The sequence below is a fragment of the Cannabis sativa genome, chromosome 4 (genome assembly GCF_029168945.1).
Source record: "Cannabis sativa cultivar Pink pepper isolate KNU-18-1 chromosome 4, ASM2916894v1, whole genome shotgun sequence".
NCBI lineage: Eukaryota > Viridiplantae > Streptophyta > Magnoliopsida > Rosales > Cannabaceae > Cannabis > Cannabis sativa.
Window position 1 is genome coordinate 2062832 of NC_083604.1, and position 7002 is coordinate 2069833.

Consider the following 7002-nt stretch of genomic DNA (forward strand, 5'->3'; position numbering starts at 1 on the left):
GTAAAACTATTTATTAAATACAAATAGTACTCCATAAAAAAATACAAATATTATGTATATTTAAATAAATTAATTATAAATATATTACTTAGTATTAAAACGAAGAAAACTATTGTGATACATTTTCAACTAAATTTAGTATGGGACACTGTAGACAATCTCGTTTCAGAATTTGGGTATGTAGGCTGGTTGGATTACACTTAATGTGAACCCATAGTATTTTTGATGTTTTGTGGTTAGAGATGGCCTTAGGTGGTTAGGGCTTTGGTTTCTTCTTAGATGGTGATTTGAGTAGAACACATATTTAATTATACATATTTATGTATTAATATGTATATTATACTCCTATATGAGGTTTTTTTTGCACTTCAAATGTTAATGATATAAGAATATTTTTATTTTAAGAAATATATTTCTATTCAAGGAAATAAATTTCTATTTAAGGAAATAAAATAAATAATTGATTTTGTGATAAATGAATATTTTATATTCATTGAATCTGGACAAAATCATTTACGTAATATTCTATATATGGTCACATTTAAATATTCATTACCTGATTTGATTTCCTGAATTAATTGTCAAAATATTCTGACAATTAATGTGACACAGATACTGATGGAGTATCTCACCTATAAATATAGGGTCTCGGTCCCCGAGCTCCTCACTCATTCTGTTCATAACAGCAAATTCCATCTAAAGAGAGTTGAGAGAGCGAGGAAGCCCGATTACCCATGGTAGTCAATTTCCTTTGCAGATCAAAGCTTATGTGGGATTAATACTCAAAGATTCAATGGCTGGAGGTATTTCGATCCTTATTCATAGTGTATATATGTTTGATTAATTCCGCATGTTATATACACATACATATATTTTATATTATACATATAAATGTCTAACAGTTGGTATCAGAGCGGTTTTTATCTCTGCCTTGATTTTAGTTTGAGTTTCATATATATATATATATACTCGTATATACAGTGTTTATATATATATTTAATTCAGTGTTGATATATATATTTATTTTCGTTGGGGTATATATTTATATATTCATATTCATTCAATCCCAATTATATATATACATATATATTTTCATACATATATACTTGTTTATTCATTCAGTTCATATATATATATTCATATATATATATATATTTTTCTTCATTTCATTACGTATATATGTTATATATATATTATTTATATATCTAAATGCTATATACAAATATATACATATATACATTTCATGTTTATATATATACATACAGTATTTTTATTTTTCTGTATATATATGTATATATATTTATATATATATTGTATATGTATTAATACATTCATATATTAATATAGATTGTTCTAAGCATGAAAATCCACTTTGAAAAAACAAAGAAATCTCAAAATTATTTTTCAGAAAATTTTGGTGATTTTTAAAGTCTTTGTTTTATGTATTTTCGATGCATAAAATCTATATGAATGTCTTAATTTTTGCATTTAGATTCATTTGGAATTGATTTCATGATTTTTGGAAGTTTAAGGAAATTTTATTATGTCGTTTATGGCAGTGTATTTTTCAAAAAAAAAAAAAAAAGGGAAAAAATTTCGATTTTTTTTTTATATATTTTTTATTTATTTGGAAATATAAATTATTCTCCTATTGTTAATTTAGTCAATAAATTACATTCATTAATTTCCATTTTTAATTTAATACATATATTTAGAATTAATATGTTATTTAGTATAAACTGAAAATGGAAATTTGTTTTAATATGGTAATTAATTACATGATTTATTTAGGCATGTAATAATTGTGCAATTTGTATAATTGTGCATTTAATTATTTATTACCAAATTTATGTAATTTATTGTTTAAATTAATAAAATTTGAAAAAATCTGCCATTAAGTATAGTCTTTAATTTTGCATTTAATTCATTCCATATAATTAATTGTACTAATTTGTATAATTACCTTATTTATACAAATTAATTATTAGTATAAATATTTAAGATATTATATGGTCATAAATGCATAATTAATTATATATTATGGAATTAAGCATTTAATTTATTATCATACAATAATTGTATTAATTTGTATTTATTTGGCAAATTTATGTTTAATGCAATTAATTTAGATTTGTATGATTTAAATGCTATACATAAATTCCTTTTATAGTGCTAGATATATTTAGAAATATTCAAACATTAAGATAGGTTGAATATTTTATATAGCACATTAAGTTTCATAAAACTTCATAAAATATTCATAAAACTTCCTAAAATGAATAAAATATGAATAAAATGTAAGTAATTTTGTGGTTTGACATAAGAAAACATGAATTTGGGACAAATGCTCATATCTAGAACGGTTTTTAATGATCTTCGGACGACCACACTAGGAGCATTAATCTCAGTGATTGTCTACTATGTTAATAACGAAATTACTTTTAGGTAGAGCCCAATACCTAATGTCAAAGTGAAAATATAATTTTATATAATTAGGGAGTAGCCACAGCATCCTTATTTGTATAAAATTATATATTAATTAAAATTCACCTTAATGGACATAACTTGTAATTAATTATATAGGTATAATAATTTTACCCCACAGGAATTTTATTATATTTGTATAATTAATTAGGATAATATGTTAAATTAAATTCTCTTAATTTACCCCACAGGGAGTTATGGGGATTTAATTTAATAGTGTTATCACAAATTTAATTAAAGATAGATAATAAACCTTCATTTTCCAAAACTAATTGTTTAATTAAATCTATCATAAAGTTCATCTAATTTTATTAAATTTAAAATTTAGCCCACAGGCAATTTTGGATTTAGTAAAATTTTAATCTTCAGTTTATACTTTGGTGTCTAGTGAACCACATAATTTTAAATAATTAGGGAGTAGCCACAGCATCCTTAATTATATAAAATTATATATATTAAGTGGATTAAGATCACTTAATGGACATGAATTATGTGAACATAATAATCTTACCCTACAGGGATTTTATTATATTCACATGATTAATATGTTAAATTAAATTCTCTTAATTTATCCCACAGGAAATTATGTAGATTTAATTTAATAATTTTATCATAAAGTATAAAATTTTGAAACATTTATAAATAATTAAGTGTTTCATACCTTTCATTAAGATAGAAATATTAAACTTTAAGTTTTTCATAAATTGTGTAAATCTATCATAATCTACATCTAAATCTAATCTTATTAAATTAAAAATTTAGCCCACAGGCAATTTTTGTTTAATAAGATTTCATATTTAAGCATGTTTATTCATTGGTAAAAACATGATTCATTTAAACCTCAAAACTATATATGTAATTTTATTACATCACTATTCATAAATTTCTTCCATACTAGTAGAAAATTTCTTCCATAAAAGTAGAAATTTTCAAAATTTATTCTGATAATTTCATCTAGCATATACAGTTTTTACTGTATAATTAAGAAAAATAAATCACACTTTATTATCACCAATAAATTTTAATTTATTGTGTATGAATTCATTCTAATATAGTTAATGTGATTATTAACACATAGTGGATTATTTTAGATTGTTATTCCACATTCATAATTTCTTGCAAGGTTTACAAATAAACCTAAGAAAGTCAGTAACTGTGAGCAAATCTTATCCACAGACAAGATAACTTCTCACATTTAGAAGTTTAAGGAACAAGCAATATAGTAGTGACTTTGTTTTAAAATTGGCAAAGATCTTTATGTTCCAAGATTCTATTGAAACTTGATTTAGACACATTTAGAGGTCTTTACTTCAAATGATGTCACTCATAAAGATATGCAAGTTCAATCTGACAATAAGAAATGTGTTATTAATAAAGAATTCTTCTACATTATAGCACCAAAAATTATGGAACATATCTCCATAAATAGAATAAATGTTAGTAAATGGTGGGGATCTTCATTACACTAGATTTTACTAACTTTATTTAGAACTTGTGTGAATTTCATTAAGAATATGTATTCCAACAAGTCAAAATCGGTGCATACTAGAATTCTATTATATTAGAAATCATACAAGTCAATTAATTTTGAAGACATGGACTCAAATTTTGCATCTCTTTTTTAACGATTACTCACATAAATAATTTTTCTACAAAAGTATAGATTTATATGTTTCAAAGACATTTAAATCTTAAGTAGAGAAATGGTGCATTTTGCATATTAAGATAGTGAGATCAAATATAAAATGGAGAATACTACATTAAAATTCGTGAGTATGGATAAACTCCCAGTCTATTTGCAAAGTTTCTTTAAAAGCATGGGTTCATTGCCCGATACATATGCTTGGTACACCTAAATTATAGTGTGTAACAGATTTAAGAAACTAAGCATTTTTTGGACATGGGGTGGAGCCTACATAGCAAACTCCAATCTTTCCTAAATCTTTGTCTATTGATACTCAACAATGGGGTGTACATATCGAATCGTGTTCTAACCAAAGTTGTTTCTCAAACATATTTTGAGTTGTGATAAGGTTGAAAACCGACTTGATGACATCTACACATTTTATAAATACCCATATATAGTTAGAGTACAATTGTCAAAGAAAAGATCTGGGCCCTAAACCATAAATGAGCATATTTCATTTGAAAAGCTATAAGGTTTAAGGGTTACATATTTTATTATCCATCTCACAACACTAGAATTGTGGAATTAAGAATTGACTTGATCAGTGGGAGTGATCAATCTAGGAACCTAGTTTCCGAGAAAGAATCATTCATATTTTCTCAAACTTCCACCTCAAGTGTTAGATTAATTATGATTCACAACAACCCTTAAGATTAATGGTTATTGAGAATTCATAACTAATCATTAATAATATACAAGTCATTGGTAAAATTCTAATAAGTTATGTTATTTAGTAATTGCTTACAATTTCTAAAATAACATGTTATTGAACCATTTGCTCTTTTAAGAGTTTGTTGGTCCATCCTTAAGATGACTTATTAGAACAGTAAGATCAATGTTTTCTAGTGATTACATTAATTTGTACAATAAGAGTTCAACTACAATATTAATTTGAGACACAAATTAAATTATAGAATGATAAAGAATTGAAGTTGTAGTACAACATGTCATGAATGAAGAAATGAATATCTTAAAGAGCAATAAAGTTTATCTTTAGTAAAGTTGCCTAATGGGGTGGAGAACATTAATTAAGCATAAGTTTTTTCACCAATAATATTCATTAGGCAACATTGAGAAACATAAAGATATAAAAGAATATTCATTGCTAAGAAGTTCATTTTGAACTAAGAATCAATAACAAAAGAGATTTACATTCTTACTTGTTTTTATAAATGATTCTATTATAGACCTTGACATTTGTTACTCGTTTTAATTCATTAATCAGTTCCAAACAGTGAACTAGAGGAGAATATACAGATTGCCATAAAGATTTTCCTCTAATGGTGGTGAACATATGCAAGCTTAAGGTGTCTACCTATAGATTAAAACAAACATCTCACAAATTGGTATTATATCATCTTTTCATTTAGACTTGAAAAGAGAATTATGGAAATAATTATATACCAGAAGGTTAGTGAGAGTAATATTTGTTTTATACGTACACAATATGTTACTTGCAAATGATGATAAAAGTTTTCTATATGAGGTGAAATAATTCATATCTCAAATTATTATTTTGAGATAATGAATATAAATAATATATATAATTTTAATTAATTAGAGAGTAGCCACAGCATCTCTGATTAAATAAAATTATGTATTATTCATTTGATATAACTTTTATCTTTAAGTGTGATAAATTCAACTCAAACCAACATCTGAAAAATGATTTGGAATGAGAATAAATTAAGAACATTCATTTGCTTCTATTTTAGAAGCCTAATGTATGCCTAAGAGTCTGAATAAGACTTTGCATTACATTTGTTTCAGGATCGTTAAGTAGTATCAGAATAACTAAAGTTAAGACCACTTTATTTTTTATACAAAGTGATGAGGTATCTTTAAGATACTAAAAATTATATTCATACATATTTTAAGATGAATTGACCATCTGGAAATATAGTTAACCAATTAGATTCTAACATACTTCACTGGTTGTATTTATTCACGTAAATCAATATTTTATTACGTCCTTAAGATTACCAGTAAGTTATATTGTAGAGAATCTTGATTGTTATTTCCACTATAGAAGTCAGATTCATTTATTGTTTTGAGGATACATCTCGTATGATGTATTATAGAGTTTCATAGTAGGCCTAGAGTTCAGAATTACAGTTTCATTAGGCCATTTTGCGATAAATTCAGCTACAATATTTATGGCTAATAACTATAAGAGTACTGGTCGAAGCTAGCATATCGACATTAAGTATTTAGACATAAAAAGGCGTGATAAGTGGTCATTAATCACGCAAACTGAATTGGGTGATCGCACATCCTTGACTAAAGGCATGCCGCAACACAAATTCAAGGATCATAAAGTAAATATGGGATTCAGTTAACCCATATGCAGTTTTTTTTATTTGTACAACCAAAAATTATTTTATGAAACTCTAATTTCGATATTTTCTCATATTTATGTGCACCTTAATTTCATCTGAGAAAATTATCGTAAGAGGACCTGAATAAACATAAGGGTTAGGGTTTATTCACTTAAGTACATTGCCACATAAAGTACATTGTTATATAATAAATATATCGTAATACATGGAAGATAATACTCGACTTATAATGAGGACATGTCGCTATGATTCGTATGTTTATTATATAATGAGGAACGTTTGGGTTTGAATGTTTTAGTTTAAATGCTGACCAAGTGGGAGAATATAAGAATATTTTTATTTTAAGAAATATATTTCTATTCAAGGAAATAAATTTCTATTTAAGGAAATAAAATAAATAATTGATTTTGTGATAAATGAATATTTTATATTCATTGAATCTGGACAAAATCATTTACGTAATATTCTATATATGGTCACATTTAAATATTC